Genomic DNA, 17,698 nt, shown 5'->3' on the forward strand with positions numbered 1-17,698 from the left:
GACCAAAAGTTAAGATATCAAGTAATGGAAGTGAAAAAACCTGGTTTGAATTTTCCAGAAACCATGCCACTTGTTCTCTTGCCGTTGCTGAGTCCCCAATCTTGTCCTCTTGTAGACAGACACAAGGTTTCTGTGCCCAAGTAAGTATGGCGGTCCTTGAGGCTTCTGTGTGGGGTCAGGGTCACTAACTGACAGGTTTCTGACGCAGTATCAAGCAGTGTTTCCTGGTGACTTTGCTCAGGATGGGATGTGCTCACACTAGGGAGCAGACCAAGAAACTCTACCAACAGACTTCAGGACAGAAAAGAACACGCTCTTTTGTAAGATTTCACCTGGGTTGTAATTCACAAACCAGTGCTTTTTCGAAGTGCAGACGATATTATTTTTAGCAAACATCACTTGGGGCGTTGATGAAATGTTGGATCGCATTGAGTCTGGATCTGCAGGGTAGGGTTCCGCATTCTTCCTTGTGACAAACTCCCTGGAAGACCCGGATGTTCACTATAGTTTGAGAGTTGCCATTCCAAACAAAACAAGCCATTCTTATATCCACAATGCCCCCTTAAACAAGGACTCCAGCCAGCTAAAATAATAAAATAAAATTTGTACTTATCCCGGGACACCAAATTGCTCCCCAAGGAAGGCAGTTGGCAGATTTTCCTGCTGACGGGTGGCGGCTGTGGCTACAGCAGCTATTCCCAGCCAATGGACAATTCTTCCAGACCAAATAAAACGTAAGCTTAAAATAACAGCGATGGTTTTTGTGCAACAGCAATGAACCTTCCAATTTAGCATTGACCAAAAATCATATGGACTGCACCAAGCCATCAAACCGGGTGGTGCTGTCTCCAAGCAGGCAGGACTTTGATTTAACCGCCAATCCCAAGTCCAGGACGGACAAAAAGCTGCCCAGAGGTAGCTGTCCATTTTGCCCTTCGCAGCTAACCTAAGCGAGAATACTACATTGCTACCCACAGTTTCTTATTCATTTGGGCTCTTGCTTGTTTATTATATCATTTTAAGAAATGTGAGTGCGTGCGAGTGTGTAAACACTCAAGGAAGCCAGAAGAGGGCATCCAGTCGATCCCCTGAGCTGGACGGAAAGGCAGTTGCGATGCACCGGATGTGGGTGATGGGACCCAGGTCCTCTGAAGAGCAGCGCACATACTTCCAAGCACTGCCCACCTCTCCAGCCTATGCTAGTTGCCTGTTAGTTAAATAAAAATTCTCTGAAAACTTACCACATTTATACAGCATAGTTTGATCACATCCACCTCTCAGTTCCTTATGGACTTCGTTTTGATGTTTCTTCTTCAAACGATTTCCCAAATTCAAACCCGATGAGCATAAACACATCTCAGGAAACACAGTTGTGGGCAGGGAAATGGCTCGGGCGGTGAAGCGTGCACATTGCAAACAGGAGTTTGATCCTCTATTTTAAAAAGCCTGGAAGAGCAGCGCTTACCTGCATTCTCAGCGCAGGGGAAGTAGAGTCTCACGACTCCATGGATTTGCTGAGCAGTCAGTCTTGCAGATTGGTCAGCTCTCAGATCAGTGAGAGAGCTAGTCTCCAAAAATAAGGTAGTGGGTGACTGAGGAAGATAATCAGTGTTGATCTCTACCCTGCGAGTGTGCACACACACATTAACATCCACACACTTATACGTACACACATTCACACATGCACACACACGCACACACCGGCAAAACCACATACAAAAACCACAGCCCTTTGAGCCTAATGGGAGCTGCCTACAGCAACTGAGAAAAGCAATCTTTCATTTTCCTAAATTTCCGTAGGGCTGCGGAAGAGCCAAGTAAACAGACTTAGGAATAAACATAGAGTGCATATCAACACGTATGACTTTGTTGAGAACAGATGATGAAATATTTCCTGTGAGTTCTGCTTAGTTAGGGGGCTGCCACCAAAGACATGAGAAACACACTTCCCTCTGCTCACTGGCTGCTTTCTGTCTGACCCACAAAGGGCCAGAAGCACGCTCTGCATAGGAGGCAAACCTACTGGGGCATTTCTTCTTTACAACCCAATGCAAAGCTGCCTGCTGTGTAAATAGATGGAACTAAGAGAGAAGCTGACACCATTCTCAATGCAAAGATGTTAACCCTAAGTTATCACAGCATTGCTCTAGAATCCTCAGAGGCTCAGGAACGCCCACCAAGTCCTCAGCAGAACTAGAGCAGCCTTGCCTGGGAGCTCCGACTCAGCACACTTCAGCTCAACTGCAAGGGCTGGTGGTGTCAGCAGGACAGAGAGGCTCCAGGTGGAAGGGATCATGGCTTGGGTCAGATGGGTTCTTTATACCAAGAAAACTTGGTCAGATAAAGTTTGCGGTTCTTCTAATCACCCCGAGATTCCTCCTTGTTTACCGTCATTAGCCAGAGATCCCCTCTTAGAGGTGACTGCTACACTCTGTCTCTTGCTTGTGTGTTTGCACAGTTTGATATTTGAGACTTTCTTTTCCCATACAATCAGAAGTTGTAGGAATCTGCCCTCCCATCCTTGCCACATCAGCCATTCCAGGGATCCTCCTCAATGACTAGACACTCCCTTAGCAGTAATCTCTCACTCTCTCAGTCACCTGGAACAGACCAAACTGCAACCTGTTGTTTTTCTGAGTTTTGTGTTTGTGTTGCCCTCTTTCTGATAGGAACAAGAAAATCCTGCCAAATATTAAGGGAGCAGGTTAAAACGGTGGTTATATCCTCGAGGCAGAGGAGAACATGCTAGCAATGCATGAAGAGGAGACGGGGGGGGGGGGGGATGTGTTTCTCCCCGTTCCCTCCTCTAAGGGATGCTTTAATCAGTTCTCCCCTGCACTGGGCAGAAAGCTAGCTCAGCCCAGTAAGATAGAGTCTGCTGAAGCACTATGTGACTCGGTCCCCCACTGACTGGAAAGTGTTAATGTTTTTCTCCCCAAGTGCTTACCTTCCAATCTGGAAGGGACCTCACCCCAGGAGAACTGGGCTCCACAAACCCAAACTTTGATAGGGGATGTCAGCAAGACCGAAGAGGAGGAAAGGAGGGTAATTATTTTTTTAATTATGCATGACCAGTTCCCTCTGGTGGGTATTAATGCTGTCATTTCTAGTTGGGCTAGGGGGTTTTTAAAAAGGAAAAGAAGCAAAAAAGAGGAGGATGAAGGAAAGAGACAAAGAAAAAATTGGAAAGGAAACAAAGAACAGGTGGAATTATCGGATGTTTTTTGTCCTGACTGAAATTTTCAAGTTGCAAAAACTGACTCATCCCAGAGCCCCCCAGGTAGTGAAGGCAGTCACCACGGTTCCCAGAGGACGGTGCGATGCCTTTCATCAGCTACAGCAAACTCTGTCTTAGAATATGGTAGTGGCTGGGATCAGAATCCCCTCACTGGGATGATAGCTTAGGAATCTATGTATCTCCATCTTGGGCAAAGAACAATAAAAAATCCAAAGCGTGTGTGGGGGAGGGGGCTGTTTGTTTGTTTCTGTGTTTTGTTTTGTTTTTTTTTTAAAAACTATCTGTATTGAATTAAACCTTACTTTAAAAATTCCTAAAAATCACTGCTGAGATTTATGAAGAGAGTTTAAAATTGGAGACCCTTTGATAGCCATAGTTTGAGAGGCAGCAATAGTAGCCATTCTTAGAGGGTGACTGTATGTATTTATTGATGTATTTGCTTGATGGCAGATATTACATAATACAAATGACAAACGGTAATACTCAATAACAGAACACTAAACATCTATTTATTTAATTTCCACATATGTGCATTTAAATTATTATATCTGCTGTAGAAAATTTAGGAGGCACAGATATATAACCAAAAAAGAAATTCTCAGGTGAACAATTTCACATACTTCTCCCTAGCAGACAAAACAGTTGGACATATATGTTGTATCTACATCAGTTAAATTTATTACAATGAATCATGTTCTACAAACAACATTGTAATATTTTTACATTTCATAGTCATTGTATGTGAGTCTGTGCACGGACACATGTGTGTGGTTGTGTGCACGTGCCATGATGCACGCGTGGGAATCAGAAGACCAGTCATGAGTTGTTTCTCTCCATCCGTGTTGTCCATGGGAGAAGCACCTTTACCCACCAAATCATCTCCCCAGCCTATGCCACTGCGTTTTTCATTTTTATGTTTATTAGTTTGTTTATTAATTAATGACATGCTTGCCAGTTTGCTTCCATTTTGTTAACTATTATGTAAAATCTTCAAATTTATTTTTAATCATTACATGCCTTCTATTGTGCAGGAAATAAGATTACCTAACCAGCTTGTGCAAATGTGTTTAAAAGGTTGCTAAAGACACTGGGAGCTAAGCGTTGATGTGCGTTCAGAGTTCCGTGACGTGAGGATCTAGACTTTATGGTCTAGATTTACGCTGCCGTCTCTGTCCTGATATCACCCACTTCTTTCTGCAGCAGTGTGCATTCAAATGCATCCAAAGTGGAGACACATAGCAGATCCTATCCAAAAGCAGTAATTTGACTTTTCTGACCCTAACACTTACTTATGGTAGATAATAATAATTCTACTGAAATGGTGGCAAAGATTTATTGCAACGCAGATGAAGATACACTTAATGTACTTCTTTAATCAAATTTTTAAAATGTATTTTTCTTTTTAATTGACATGTAGTAACCATATATACTCATGAGGTGCAGTAGACATGGAGCATCTACTGCACAGGTTAGAAGAGGAGTTGGCATTTCTGTACCTTAGACATGTTGCTCTGTGTAGGACCAATTAACACTCTGCTCACTAGCTAGTCTGAGGAAGTTATTGCTGTCCAACGTGGTTCTATCATGCAAAAGAACATTTGAGAGGGAGGAAGGAGAGAGAGAGAGGGAGGAGAAATAGAGAGGGAGAGAGAGAGGAGAGAGAAGAAAGTGAAAGAGAGGGAGGAGAGGGAGAGAGAGAGAGAGAGAGAGAGAGAGAGAGAGAGAGAGAGAGAGGAGGAGAGAGAGGTAGAAGTTTGCACTGCTTTTGTGATGGGACCTGAGTTTGGACCCCATCACCCAGGTCAGGTGGCCCACAACTGCCTGTAACTCTAAGCTTCAGGGGATGCTTCACCCTCTTCTTGTTTCCGTGGACACTATACTCACTTGCACGGACACACATGTGTCCACATAATTAAGATTTAATTAATTAATTAATCGTCCAGTTTCCTCTTCCCCCAGCCACACTCCCATATCTATTAACCATTTGACCTCATCTCTTACTTCTTTGCACCCTTCCCATGGTAGGGTGAGAACTGTGTCTTCGAGGCCACCATTTTAGTTCCCACACATAAGATCAAGTGAGTTATTTGTCTCTGACTCAGCACTACAGTCCCTTGTTTCTTACCCCCGCCTTTCCATGTCTGTTGACGGTCTTTGACTCTGCCACACTATACTAGACCCAATCACAGGACAACCTAGTCCTAAAACAAAATATGGATGCCCTAGGAAGATCTTGGTTCCTGGGTGAGAGTACCATGGACAGAGTGTGTACCTGGAATGCATAGAACCTGGATCTCATCCCCTAGAATCACGTGAACCTGGCATAACCAGGTAGAAAGAAACAGCTCATAAGTTCAAGGTTATCCTGGGCTATAGAGCGTTCAACACCAGCCCAAACAATAATAAAAAAGAATTGAGAAGCATCTAATAGTTGCCCAAATGAAATGGTTTTCTAAAAAACCAGGAAAGCACATTGTTGAGAACACTTCACCCATGAACTGAAGACCTCTGCTACTCACAGCACACAGATGCCAGGGTGTGGCTTCTGCCCCTTGGCTCAGTCACAAAAGACTCGACAACAGCACATGTAAACATTTAAGTGGCAACCAATGGTGCTTAATTTTTGTTATCAACTTGATTGAACTAGAAAGGTCCAAGGGTTGAGAGGGGTGTGTGCTGGCATTTCCAGAGACAACTGACTCCTGGGGACTCTGGTAATTAGCCAGTCTCCTGTTAGACTCCAAATATCCAGGCATTATGGGTAGGTGGGTTACAGGTAAAACTCGGGGTCCTCTTTGGAGAAAGCAGATAAATGAGGGTCTGTCCTTAGGGGCTACACCTTGAACTGTCCCTTTCTGTACTTCCCTCCTGCTTCCAACCTTCGAGGAAATGAAGAAGTTACATATTCCTGTCCCTGTCATGTCTGACCAAGCCAATGGTGTCAAATGAGTAAAGACCGAATTCTCTAGAACTCTGAACCAAAAACACAGCCTTCCTCTGAGTTGTTTCTATTAGATGCTTGGCCACAGAGAAGCAAGAGAAGCTAGCAGTCTAAGCAAGTTCAAGGATTAACTTTTCTCTGAATGGTAGGACCTGAGGCCAGGTCTTCTAAGATAGAGACAGGAACATGTGAAAGAGAAAGAAAACACACAGGTATGAGATCAGGAGGAGAAGCCAAATGAAGGAGACACATTGCTTTCTTGTCCCAAATTGGGAGAGTAAAAAGGTTCCCAGAAGCAACTATCTGCCTGCCAGGGAGATGTCAGGGTAGAGAGGAGAGGAAGGCAGTTAGTTCAGAAACACTGCCCCGCCCAGATTACCACATGCAATACAAACAAGTCCAAGGAGGTGGAACGTCAGCCTCAGCCAATAGGGGAGCAGAGAAAGTCATGGGTGAGTCTGGCATTGAGGAATTTTCTCTGCTGAGAGCAAGTTGGGATGATGTTAAAGCCAGAAGACTTGGGGGAGGGCAGCTTGAACACTGCTGTGATAACCACAGTGGGAGGGCTACTGGGACCAGGGAACCCAGGACGTAAAGATGGGAAGTGGGGAGCAGGGGCAGCAAACACCTAGGAGAACTGGGTTTGGGGGAACCTGGGGGTTGTTTGTCCTTCAGACATTTTCCTGTGTATGGTCAACTTAAAACACAAATGGATGGGTACAGACACCCTCTTTGTGTCTGCCAGTGCTCCATTTCTACTGTGCCTTGACTTGGGGACACCGTGGACATTAAGCACCTGTAGAATAAGGTCTGGGTTTCTATACCCATTGTTGGGGATGGTTTTGCATAAAACAATACCCCCCCAATATCTTTGAAGATTGCCATCTCTTTGAGAAGGCCTGTGTTGTGTTTAGATTTACACATCGTGAGTTATGTTGTTATGAATCACACATTGTACATCTAATTTCAGGGGATATAAAGCTCTTATTAAATACCCGATGCTTGAAAGTGTTGGATAATTTACGAAGCAATTCCAAAGCCTCTCCAAATGGCTCAGAAGTGTTTACGACAAGAACTGCATCTTGCCGAAAAGCATGCATTGTCTACTGTCTTTTTTTTTTAATGAGAATTTAAGAATGTTTATTAAAAAAGAAATAAATTTTCCATTTCAGCTCATTTGGCTCCATCTGCTATTAAGGCCTACATATACCCAGGAGTTGCACTGATGTACTTAAATATTGTCTCTGCACTGAGATTGCCTAATGAGGCAATTAGCAGAACTCCTCAGATAGCTGGACTCAACACTCTCAGCAGAGAAGAGAGGTCCACTCAGACGGCAGCACAGAGTGCTTACACCCCCGCCCACTTTGCTTGGTGATACGGCTCATCTGGACAAGGCCAGTGGCAAACAGACCAAACCATGCACTTTGTCCAGATGCATAAGGTCATTGTCTCAGACCATGCAAAAGCCACAGGGTAAGTCAAAGCTTTCTAAACTTCGCCCTTTAAGGAGCTATGTTCCTTTTAATGTTGTTTGATTCCCCCCACCCCCGAACCTATTTTCCAATGAGCTGTCTTGAGCTAAAGAGATCACATGCGGGTCAACCGTGCCTACAGCTCTATCACAAGGACCAGAGTTCAGATCCCAGGACCCAGGTTTGGTGCTTCACAAACACCTGTCACTCCAGTTCTCAGCTATCAGGTGCCAATATGGCCTCGGTGTTCACTTGCACGCAAACACACATGGGCATATTCTCACATAGAAGCACAGACACTCAGATACACAAAATAAAAAGAAAATAAACCTTAAGAAAGTAAAGTAGCCTTCTTTAAATTAATCAGAACACTGACTAAAGTTAACTTGAAGGAAAACTAACTATGATTGCCATGACCAAAGAATCTAGAATCTCTGACACAGGCAGCAGATGACTATAAAAGGGGGTAGACAGGTCACCCTCGTGGGGCACATTTATAATCCCAGCTCTGAGGGGACTGAGGAGAAGACCAGACGGTCAGTTAAGCTACACACGAAGACTTTGTTTCAAAGTAATTAAAACAAAACAAAAACCAAAGAACAATAACAAAAAAATGTTGGGCTGTGGATGGGGCTTAGATGAGAAAGTGCTTGCACAGAACCCTGGATCTATCCTCAGCAACAGGGGAAACCGAGCACCTGTCACCTAGAATTCAGGGGGTAGAAGGAAGGTGTTCATAAGGTCAGACTCCTTCTTGACTACAAAGCAAATTCAGAGCCAGCCTGAGCTACACAAGAAGTTCAGAGAAACCCAACTGAAGCAAAAGGAAACACTAGTAGCAGAATGAAGAAAGAAAAGGAAGCTAAAAGATTTAAACTGTTGCCCCATGTCTGCAGCTGCCAGTTAGTGAAATTGCTTCTCTTGCTATGACACTGGGTAGAGAAGTGATAAAGTCAACCTGGTCCCAGGACCATCCTCTTGCCTGCAACATTAGCACTGACAAAATTCAATTCAATTCATTCATTCATTCATTCACTCACTCACTCATTTATTAAACACACCTGCTTGCTCTAAGAATTTTGACTACTGACTTCTACTGACTTCTCCAATTCTCATACTGACCCTGCAAAGTAATGCTCTTAATTCCCACCCATTCTACAGAGGAGGAAATTAGACAGAGTTCAGGTCATTTGTCTAAGAACCGGCAAGCCAGACTCCAAGCCCAGCATTGGCTGGAGTTTTGTCTCTTGATAGAACATCACATGATTTGTGAGAGGGACTCGGTGCTCATGGAGAGCCACATGTCACCTAAGATCACAGCAAACACAGGGACAACACCTTGGGTGTAATTTACTACCTGAATACACAGAGACCCTGGTTCTTCCTACACACAGGGAGTGTCTGCCTCTTCTACACAGCCTCCACCGCAGTTGTTGTTGGCTCTACGTCACTTGAACACAGAAGCAAATGTGTAAATACAAACAAGAAAATCACCTCTGCGTGTTCAGCACAGATTCAGTTTGTCAAATGCTGCCAGTCCACCATTGGCAGGATCTGAAGACACAGCATCTAAGATCTGAAGTGTTGGCTGCTGATGCTCTGCCCTGAAGCAACCTGCCTCCCTAGAGGCTCTCAAACTCCTAGGCAAGCCTCAGAACCCAGCCCTCAGTGACTGCTTTGTTTCCAAATGCAATGACCTGCTCCTGCCTGTGACTCTAATCGTATCATTGGCATCCATGATCTTAAATGGTTATTTGAAGTTTTAATACTAATTTTTAAATTTTATTTTTATTAATTTTTAAATATTAAATAGTACTGGAGTAACAATATTTTCTCCCCCAGTAAATCACTAAATATTTTATGAAAATCTTTTTATCTCCCTGAAGCAATCATTAAATGTATTGAATGCTTTCTACATGACTTATTGATAGTCATCATACCTGTTGGGATTCTGTAAACCCACCTCTCAGTTACCTAGCAACAGCCAGGTATACCCCACCCCTCAGATACCTGGCAATAGCCAGGTATGCTCAGCCCCAGTGACCTGACACTATAAAAGGTGCTGCTTGCCCCCTCCTCTCTCTCTTGTTCTCTTGACTCTCTTGCTCTCCCCCCTTACCCCTCCTCTTTTCCTTCCTTTTCCCCATCTCTCTCCACATGCTCATAGCCAGCCTCTACTCCTCTACTTCTCTACTCTCTCTTCTCTCTCTTTACCTCTACTACCCTCTTAACTCCTCCATGACCTGAATAAACTTTATTCCATACTATATTGTCATGTGGCTGGTCCTTCAGGAGGAAGGGATTCCCAACATGGGGCACCTAGGTCTCGCCACACCTCCATGGGCCATATCTCCCCCACCCTCTTCATCTTTTTCCTAACATTGGTGATGAAACCCGGGACATCATATTTTAACAAAATTGGTGCCCCATGACTTTTAACAACAATACCCATATACAGACTAATCTTCCAACTATATAATGATATATTTATACATGGATATTATGATAGGCAATATAACCATGTGTAAGTCCAAAAAATAATTAATACACATGTAGAAGTCTAATTTTCATGTAGTTTAGCGAGAATCACAGGGGATCTTACATGCTGTGTTTGCCTCCCAGAGTTTTGTGATTGACAAAGAGAGTCATAAACTGTCTGCATTTGGAACTGAGTATAGCAAATGGTCCTTCTGTCATCTTCCCAGAAGAGAAAACTGACTTTCCATCACCTCGTGTCACTTTAAATATCGAACAAGCTCCTTAAGTAGTTAGGCCATTTTTTTTTTTGTATTATCTTTCCTAGAAAGACTAATATGCTTAGCATACCATTCCTAAATCCTGAGACGCACCAAAGCACCAGGGCTGTTTTAAGTGTGTCAAACACAAGCGCATAGGGGTCAGTCGTGAACGTGCCTATGAAAATATCCAAATATGTTACTGTGTTCACTGTTTAACATAAACCTGTTTAAAAGCACATTACAAGAAACAATCACTGTGCAGCAGTCTCTGGTGGGAAGCCCATGTCGGTATCGAGCACAGGCTTACTGTGGCAAGCTCAGCCCTAACACCTTTTCCTCCTGCATGCCTGAAGCTCTCCTCCACTGAGCTCTCTCTGCCTTGCCACCCATCCCAGGCCTGGTGACTTCTCTTCCCTGTGTCTGCCAGCTTGACCACTTCAACCACCCAGATAGGTGTAAGTAGGCTGCATCCATTTATGAGGAGCTTCTCTCACTTGGGGTAATGTCTCCAAGTCACTGTTACTGTAGCAAGTGACAGGATGTTTTTTTGATGGCTGAATAATAGTCCACTGTGTGTATATATGTTGTCTACTCTCCGCTGAGCAATGTGGCTGCTTGTATCTGTTGAGCATCAGGAAAGATGCTGCAGAGGACACAGGAGTACAAATATCTTGGCTTAGATTCTTTTCATAACCACCCCAAGGTGAGCTCACAGACTGGTTTTTGATTTTTTATTATTTTCCTTATGTGGTGAACCTATGAACTCTTAGAAAGGTTTCATTTATATTTTGAGACTGTCATATATGGGTACAGTGCATTTAGACCATATCTACTCCTGACCCTCAGAACCTCCCAGACCCCTTACCTCATCTCCCTCCCAGTTTTATGTTCTTTATTTTTTTAAAAAGAAAATGATTAATTTTTACTCGAGAGGTAAATGTGCTTGCTGTATGTGTAGCATGTGTGTGCCTAGTGCCTGAAAAGGCAAGAAGAAAGTCCCAGATTTCTAAAATGGAGCTACAGACAGCTGTGAGTCACCACATGGATGGTAGTAGCTGAACCTAGGTTCTCTGCAAGAGCAGCAAGTTCTCTTAACCACTGAGCCATCTCTCCAGCCCCCAGTCCTTTTCAATGGTTAGCCACTGAATACCCTGTCTGCTCCCCATGTGTTCCTGGATGTAGGCCATGGACTGTGGGCAACCTACCCAAGGCCACATGACTGTCCCTCACCCAAAATCTACTGCCTATCAATAGTAATTTTGGAAACCCCACCCCCAATCCCCAGTTTCTCCCCAGCCCCTCCTCAGCCCCTCCCCCAGTGCCTGTCTCATGCATTTTCACTGGCTTGACCTTTTGCAGTCCTGTGTATGCAACAGCAGTTACTGTGAATTCACAAGTGCACTCAGAGACCCTGTCATGGTCACACAGCAGTCTTTCCCAGTCTTTGGACCTTACAATCTTTCTGCTCCTCTTCCTCAGTGATCCCTGAACCTTGGGGAAGGGATGTAATACACATGTCTCTTTGGGGATTGAATATTCCTCAGTACTTATGTTCTGCAGTTTAACAGATTCCGAGCCTCCGTGTTAGCAGGAGAAGCTTCTCTGCTGCAGTCTGGGAGTAACACTGATTGTGGCATAAAGGTAAATATCTGAAAGGCCATTTGATACTACGTCTATTTAGGAAGGTAAGAGTAGTTCTCCCCTAAGGCCCATGATCTGCCCAGGTTAGAGCTCCAAGAGCATTCCATCCTGTAGAGTGGGGCTTAAATCCAGTCAGAAAGCTGTTGGTTACCCCATGTAGCTTGGGTGTGAACTCTCGCCCATAATCTTGTAGAGTTGAACATTTGGGTCCCAGTTGGTGGCGTCATTTGGAGAGGACTTGCTGGAGGAGGTACACTGGAGGCGAGGGGTTAGAAATGATATATCCTCACGCTGAGGCCGGTTCCTTCCTTGCCCTCTCAGCCTCCTATTCTTGCCACCAGGCTTCCGCATGCTCCCATACCTCCTCACCACGATGGGCACTCATCCCAATAAAACTGTAAGTCAAAATAAACTGTTTTATAAGTCATTTTGGGTCATGGCTTTTTTGTTTTGTTTTGTTGTTTTTGTTTTTCCACAGCAACTGAAAAGTAACTGACACACCGGTAGCACCCGTGCCTCCATTGTACCAATGGACACAGCTTAGCAGGGGGTCATTGCTGTAGTGCACGGGGCTTATAGCTTGGTGCGATGGTTATGTCTTTTCTCCCCCAGCAGCCTGCACAGCACAATCTAGTCCCATGAAATCTAGCCACTGTGGAAGAAAGACTAAACCAAAGGAAAATGTAAATGCCACCATTTATTGGGAGACTTTCTTTCATCCATGTGAACCTTGAGCACTCTTGTCAAAACTCTTTGTTGGCCCAGGGCTGGAGAGCTAGCTAAGTGGGTAAGAGTACTGGTTGCTCCTGCAGAGGACCTGGGTTCAACTCTAGTATCCACATGACGACACATAACTGTCTATTTCTCTAGTTCCAGAGGATCTGCTGTCCCCATCTGTACACACATGGTGCACATACAGGCAGGGAAAACACTCATGCACATAAAATAAAAATAAATCTAAATGTTTTTAGTCTTCTGACCAGACGCATACATGCTTTTCTGTTTTGTTCCCCTGATCACTTTTGGTCTTTATGTCTCTGTTGCTGCTTGGTTGCCATGGTTCTGTAACAGGTTATTGTTTTGTTCCTTTCGCTTTTCGTTAATTAATTTATTTACTTTACATCTCATTCGAACCTTCCAATCCCTCCCTTCCTCCCAGTCCCAATCTCTCGTCTCCCCATCCCCACCTGGTTGTCCTTTCTCCTCAGAAAAGGGAGGCCTCCCGTGGATATCAACCAGGGCAAGCCGCAATAGCACTACACGCATCTCCTACTGAGGCTGGACCAGGCGGCCCAGTTAGAGGAAAGGGACCCAAAGGCAGACAAGAGAGTCAGAGACAGCCCCTGCTCTTCTTGCTAGGAGCCCCACATGAAGACCAAGCTGCTCGTCCATTACCTGTGTGTACAGCGACTAGGTTTGTCCCATGCATGCTCTCTGGTTGGTGGTTCAGTGTCTGTGAGGTTCTATGGGCCAGGTTAGTTGATTTTGTAGGTTTTCTCGTGGTACCCTTGACTTCTCTGTCTTCTTCAACCTTTCCTCCTCCTCTTCCATCGTATCCCCTGAGCTTTGCCTAAGGTTTGGCTGTGGGTCTCTCTCTGCATCTGTTTCCAGCAACAGCTGGACGAAGGCTCTCAGATGACAGTTATGCTAGGCTCCTGCCTGCACGTATAGCCGAGTACCATTCATAGTGTCAGTGGAGGGCTCTCTCTCACGGGTCTCAAATTGGGCCAGTCATTGTAACATGTTTTAAAAGCAGGAAGCCTCTAGATTTATTCTTCTTTTTCAAAACCAACTCTGATTATTTGCAGTACTTTGTCTGGGGTTAAGAATCCTAGGACTGTCTTCCACATTTTCCTTTACCAGCAGCTGTAGATTGCTTTGATAATGGGAACAGTGTTCTTCATATTAAGCCTCTGATTTCTAGATAAGGCTATTTTGCATCTAATTAGGTCCTGCGTTTCGGCAATGTTTTCTCCTTTAGCTAGCAAGTTTCTCATTTCCTTGGTTAAATTTCTTCACAAGTTTTTTTATTTAATTATCTGTTAAAGTTGTTTATGATTAAAAAAAACCTAACAAGTTGGGTGTGGCACTGAGTGTGGCAGCACTCGGAAGACATAGGCTGGATGATTCCGAACTCAAGGCCAGCTTGAGCCACCCAGGGAGACTGCCAAACAAGCAGCAGCCCACAATAGGTGTGTGTGTGTGTGTGTGTGTGTGTGTGTGTGTGTGTGTGTGTACATGTGTGCATTCATGCATGTGTGTGCATGTGCTTGCTTTGCATCCTATAACTTTACTGCAGACTTCTTATGTGTTTGTATGTATTCATGTGTGTATATGTACATGTTTCCTATGTTGTATATATGAACAGAGATCATGTGATCTCTTCCTTCCCTTTGAATATGACTTTCTTTCTTGCCTGATTTCTCTATCATATGTAATAAGCATCGTACAGAACAGTAAGAGTACTCTTGTATTATTCTTCTTTGTCACAAGAGAGTGGGACATCATCGGGGCGCTTTGCATGTCCCGTCTGTTAGGCTGATCTCATTGCCTGCTCTTTTCAGTCTGTTGTGATGACGCATATGAAACGTTCATATTCTTTTCATATACAGTTCTTCTACTGTGTTATGTTGTGTTGATTGGCTTTCGTATGATGAACCATGCTTACAGCCCAGGGATATATGCCGTTGATTTTGATGGATGATCTTAAATGTGCTGTTAAATTTGGCTTATGACATTTGGCTGGGAATTCTATTTGACTCCATCCAGGATATTATATGAAGCTATCTGGTAGTGTTTCTTACTAACGCAGGCACTGAGGCGATCCCAATCTCAGAACATGGTTTTCAAATGCTGCCAATACTGATGCCTTTCTTCTAGTGCTTTGTTTTCATGTTCAATTTTATGAAGAGAGGTGTGCGTGTTTGTGCATGTGTGCATGTGCATGCACTCAGCAGACAGAAGAGGGTGTGAGATCTCCTGGAGCTGGAGTTACAGATAGAAGAGCAGTAACTATTAGTACCAACTCAGCCATCTCTCCTCCCAGAGCTGATACTGTTCTTAGATATGGGGTCCAAATCCAGATCTGAGGGCTCTCCTCTTTGGAAGGCTTGGGTTTTAAAAGGCAGAGGAGAAGTTTCTGAATACTGGTTACATCTCTTACTAAGTAATTGCTCTACATTTCTCTTTCTTCATGATCAGTCTTCAGGGATGTCTTCTAGGTGATCTAATGTGTTGGTTCACACTTTTTTTTTTATAAGAATCTCTTACAATTCTTTTATTTCCCTGATGTCAGCTGAGCTCTCTCTCCAGTCCGATCTTTGTTACTTAGCCCTTCTCTCTTTTACTCAGGTAAGCCTGTGAGATTCTGTGTTTTTTAGCTTTTCACAAAACATTCAATGTTAACAACTATTTTTGTTTTCTCCCCCTTATCTGTCTCTCCTCTAACCTATTTTTTCCCATCCTCCTGTTAGAATTTGCTTAGTTTCTCATTCTCTGAGATGTACTATCTGTTAGGGATATTCCTTATTTTCAATGTATGAATTGTTACTAGAAGGTTTTGTTGTACCTACTACGCTTCAGTGGAGTCTGTGCTTCTTTTAGACTTTAATTTCTTTAAAGATGTTTTCTATTTTTCTTTGATTATTGTGAATGATTGGCTATTCACATCTGTGAATTTTCAGCTTTTCTCATTGCTACTGATTTTTTTAAATATTGTGCATTGTGATCAGAAAACATATTTGATAGTGTTTCAGTGAACTTTTATTTCTTAAAGGCTATTTTATAACCTACCATATGGATGGCATGGGAATACTTAGGGACATGCATCCCTCTGTTGTTAAAGTCTATGTGGTTTGCAGTATAGTTCAGGAGCTCTTTTCCTTGTTGATTTTTCTATCCATTACTGAAAGCCAGGTATTGGGATCCTCTCCAGTTGTGTCACTGACCATGTTCCATGAGTGATTACTTCATGTGTGTTCACATAGTTTAATATTGAGTGTGTGCGACATATATATATGACACTTCTGTGTTAACCGACACTTCTTTGTCTTTTGACAGTTGCTAACTAAAGTCTATTGAAGAGAAGTATGGACACATCTGATGTCTGTGGTTGGCTCTCAGTCATGAAATATCTTTTTTCCTACTTTCACTTTAAGCCTCTGAGTTTCCTTACATGTAAAGTGAATGTCCTACAGGTCACATAAAATAAAACCTTGTTATTTTACACATTAAGTGTGTTGCTCTCTCTTCATTTCCAGCTTAAGGTAGTTGCATAGTCATAGTGCCCAAGTTATTAAGTGTCAACAGTCATCTTAAAATATGTGCGCGCACACACACACACCTACCTTATAATGTTTCTTGAGTTACAATCTCAAATAGACAAGGTTCTATAGAAAAGAAGAGATGATGAGTTGCCAAGTTTGGAAGGAGATGACTTTGACCTACTGAGGGCAACACAGACCATTTTTTAGTATGTTGGTGGAGCATTTCTATAACTGAATTGTGTTGGTTACTCCAATCTGTACCTATGACAAAATTTTATACAATGTTGACAGTTCATGAGAAACATGGCAGTGTGAGCAACATAGAATCCGGCACTGCTTTACATCCCCTGGGTTTCGTGTATACTGTAGTTCTCAATGGCTATAGAAGAGTTATCAAGAGAGTGTGGGCGGGGCATATGCTGGGACTCTGTACTATTTTGAAATAAAAAGTATTACACAAAAATGTACAGATATGATTGTACTGCTTCCTTTTCTCTCTAACAGGACAAACTACCTGACAGCAGTGGAGCGAGGAGAAGATTATCTAGCCGCCTGGCTTCAAAGGCATTGCCACCATTGACTGTGCACAAGGACAGGAACATGTAGTTTAGCAGGAAGCAAAGTGTGTAACCAGAGTCAGTGCAGGTATAACTGAAAGTCACACTATTTGAGCCACTCTGAGTCAGACCCTGCCTCATAACATTCCATAACCTTCAAAGCAGCCCTGTAGGCTGGAGGCCAAGTGTTCAAAACAAATGATCCTCCTGTATTGGCCATTTTATGTCAAATTGACACAAGCTAAAATCATCTGAGAGGAAGGGACCTCAACTGAAAATTTTCTTCCATGAATCATGTTGTTTTCAGCCAAGCCTGTAGGGCATTTCCTTAATTAATGACTGATGTGGGAGTATCTAATTTATTGTGGAGTATCTAACTTATTGTGACTGGTGCTACAAGAAAGCAAGTCAAGAGGAGCAAGCAAGCCAGTAGGCAGCACTTCTTCATGGCCTCTGTATCAGCTCCTACCTCCTGGTTCCTACCCAGTTTGCATTTCTGCCTTGGTGTGCTTTCTTTAATAGACTGTGATTTAGATATGTAAACCAATTTAACCCTTTCCTCTCAAACTTCCTTTTTTGTTACGGCCTTTCATCAAAACAATAGTAACCCTAAGACTTGTGCTGGAAAATGAGGTAGAGAGCTACTGAGGAAGGTGCCAGTACTCCTGGCCTCTACTTGCACGCACACACACACACACACACACACACACACACACACACCATCTCTAGCCACAAAGACTACATATGTACATACACCATGCACAAACAGAGCCACCAATGGCTCAGTGAGATTACTACTGGCTACTGAGCAGCAACGGAAGGGGTTATGCTAAAGAGTTTATC

This window comes from Micromys minutus (assembly GCF_963924665.1).
Source record: "Micromys minutus genome assembly, chromosome: 8".
NCBI lineage: Eukaryota > Metazoa > Chordata > Mammalia > Rodentia > Muridae > Micromys > Micromys minutus.